Source organism: Mustela nigripes, chromosome 3 (genome assembly GCF_022355385.1).
Source record: "Mustela nigripes isolate SB6536 chromosome 3, MUSNIG.SB6536, whole genome shotgun sequence".
In the NCBI taxonomy this organism is placed as follows: Eukaryota; Metazoa; Chordata; class Mammalia; order Carnivora; family Mustelidae; genus Mustela; species Mustela nigripes.
Window position 1 is genome coordinate 120752345 of NC_081559.1, and position 3094 is coordinate 120755438.

Sequence of the window (3094 nt, forward strand, 5' to 3'; positions counted from 1 at the left end):
CCACTGAACCATCCAGACACCTCATTTTCCTTATTTTTTTTTTTTAAGATTTTTTATCTCTTCATGTAACAGAGAGAGAGATCACAAGTAAGCAGAGAGGCTGGCAGAAAGAGAGAGGGACGCAGACTCCCTGCTGTGCCCCTGTGGGGCTTGATCCCAGGACCCCGAGATTATGACCTGAGCCAAAGGCAGAGGATTAACCCACTGAGCCACCCGGGCGCTCCCTGTTTTCCTTACCTTGTAGTAGTTCCCCCCCCACCCCCCACCCTGAGCTTAATGTTAAGTAGTTGCTTCTTCTGTGCTTTCAGATTCACTGTTATATTTTTTCTTCAGTAGTGTTGATTCTGTTTATCTTATCCAGTATTTTATTTCATACATTTGTCATTTCTAGAAGTTTCATTTCCACACACACACATACACACACACACATAGACATGTCCTTACTATGTTAGTGTTTTAGTATAAATCCTTCAGCACATTTATAAGACGTATAATTGCTGTTTTGAAGTTCTTGCCGGGTTCCACCATTTCTATCATTTCCGACTCATTTTCCTACTGCTTATGGGTCATAAGTTGCTAATTCTTTGCATGTCTAGTATTTTTTAATTAGATGCCAGACATTGCATATGTTACATTGCTGAGTGTTTACATTTTGTTATTTTACTTTAAAAATGTTGGTCTTTTGGGGGGCGGCAATTAAGTTTTCCCAGGATTATGCTGATATTTTGGGGGGGGTTGTTTTAGAACTTTGTTAGGGCAGTCCTAGACTATCTTTTTCTCTAGAATTAATTTAGCCCTTCTAAAATTTTACTGATTTCTTCAAGTTTCGAGTAAGTTCTTTGTACTCTGTCTGGACACAATTCAAATAACAGTGTGAACTGTAGGAATTGTTCACCTCGTATCTCCCAGCGGTTTTCTTTGCATGGACTTGTGGAGTTTCATCTTTCACATTCATAGATTAATACTCCACCAAAGATTCTGGACCACTTTTTCTGTGTGGTTCCCTCTTGTCTGGTGATTTGCCTTCATTATTTCAGGCACATCCACCTCTCTGAACTCCCATCTGTCTCTTCAAATCAGCAAGATGGCTGTGCTCCACTGAAGAGTCCCTTCCTTGCTCTGTGGTCAGGACATATGTCTCCAGGGAGAAGTCACTGCAGGTGTAGGCTCACCTCATTTTCTCTCTCCTTTCAGGGATCACAGCCCTGTTCCACCTGGTTTCAGGTATTTTTGAAACAATCATTGTACATAATTTGACAATTTTTCTAGTTATTTGTAGGAGGAGATAAATCTGGTCCATTCACTCAAGCAGAAGTAGAAATTGAAGTTCAAGAATATTTGAAAGTTCAGGAATATTTTAAATATTTGAAAGAATCATCAGTATTTCCCAATGTATCAGATGTAGTATGTGAGAGAAAAAGATGCCAAGTGTCTCCTGCATTTTTAGGCGGAGAAATGAGAAGGATGGAGATACTCTCAAATGAGATGGGACTCTGTGGGAGAAGTTGTTGGAGGAAATCTCATTGTGAATTTGTTAATTCTGAGATATTCACTAAGTAGGCAGATGGAGATGTTGAGTAAGCAGTTAACTGTGTAGTCTCTGGCTTTTAGGAGAGGTGTGTGGCTGAGGATATCACTGCGGATTATCAGTGTTACTTGGTGTGATATTAATGCTCTCTGTGGTACTTGGTGTGATCACTAGCAGAACCACTATAGATAGAAAAGGAAGAAAGTCCAAGGATCAAACCCAGGACAATTCATCAGGGAAAAGGAGCGTGGTCCTGGGAAACTGCAGGCAGGAGAAGCAACCAGGTGGAAAGAAAGCAAGCAGCTTTCAGTGGGTGAGGGTCCAGGCTGTGGCTAGAGCTCCAGTGACAAGGCTACCGTGTCCTTCATGGGGGACTCTTGCCTCTCTTCTGTGTATTTAAAGCGTGGGTGATGAAGAGATGAAGAGATGGCTGATAGCATCAAAATCTTTCTCCAGGACCTTGTCAAGGGGATCAAAGTCTCTGTCTGGGATATTTGTGCCATCCCAAAGCTAGATGCTCAATTTCAAGAAAAAAGAGAGGAGTATACTGGCGAAAGGCAAGTAATGTTTCCAAACAGTGGAGAGTGGAGGCATAGTGCAGAAGCAGGAGAGTGAGCCATGCATTATTACTGGAATTTTCCAGTGCTGTGCCTGGAATGGTGCAGTATTCTGGTATGTTCTCCACTTGTTTCATCAAGAATTTATTCCTGAGCTTCAGTCATAAATAGCACAAGCTATGGGTGATCCATGGCTACTTGGAGATGTTTGGTTTTGGCTGAAATTCTTTCTTATAGCAATTTCCAGTGTTTCTTGGGTACTCCCCACTACCTGTGCTTAGCAAAGTTGTCAGTGCCATTTGGTTTCAGGATATAGTGGATCTGGCATTCGAAGTATCAGGGAAGAGCCTCCCCCATTCCCTAGTATCAACAAAACATATGCTCATATGCTCATATGCTTTTCAACAATTTGCTGCCGACTCTCTTCTTCATCCAGGGAATGTTGTGAGTCTCTTTCCCACCTATCTTGTTGCTCAGCTGGTTAGTCTTCTGCATATGCCCCTGTCTACAGACTAAACTGCTTTGAAATCCCTAGATCAATAAAGGAATCAATGCACCCACCACTATCAGTCAGAAAGTAACTGGCCTTACTAGCTTGGATGTGATTTGCCTTGGTTCTCCTCACAGGAATGCAGTCCTCATCCAGTATCAGTGGCTCCTATTCTCTATCCTCCTTTATTTACTCATATTAACTCAATACATGGCAATGAGCCCATGCACCTTTTCTTAGTGGCCTTCTTAAACAAAGACTCTTCCATAAGACTGCCTACCTGCAGTCTGCCCTGAGCATTAATTCTCCTCAAAGCAGTTCTCTTCACAGCACTGGTCTCCAGTTAACTGTAGGCTGCTACCCACCTATACCCTCACCACCTGCTGCCTGTGTCCAGAGGGGCCAGAGGGAAGGGGTGGGATTAGAAGGACCCTTGGGGCAGCTCTTCTCTCGGTTCTCCTCACCAGACTCCACCTGGGGTCTGCATATTCCCTTCTCCCTGAGGAATTGGGATTTTTG

The 3094-nt window shown here is 42.9% G+C and overlaps 1 pseudogene; it reads left to right on the top strand.

The window, feature by feature from the left end:
• The first annotated feature begins 1954 nt into the window (after nt 1-1954).
• On the top strand, nt 1955-2601 carry LOC132014529 (etoposide-induced protein 2.4 homolog; annotated as a pseudogene).
• Nucleotides 2602-3094: the final 493 nt, after the last annotated feature.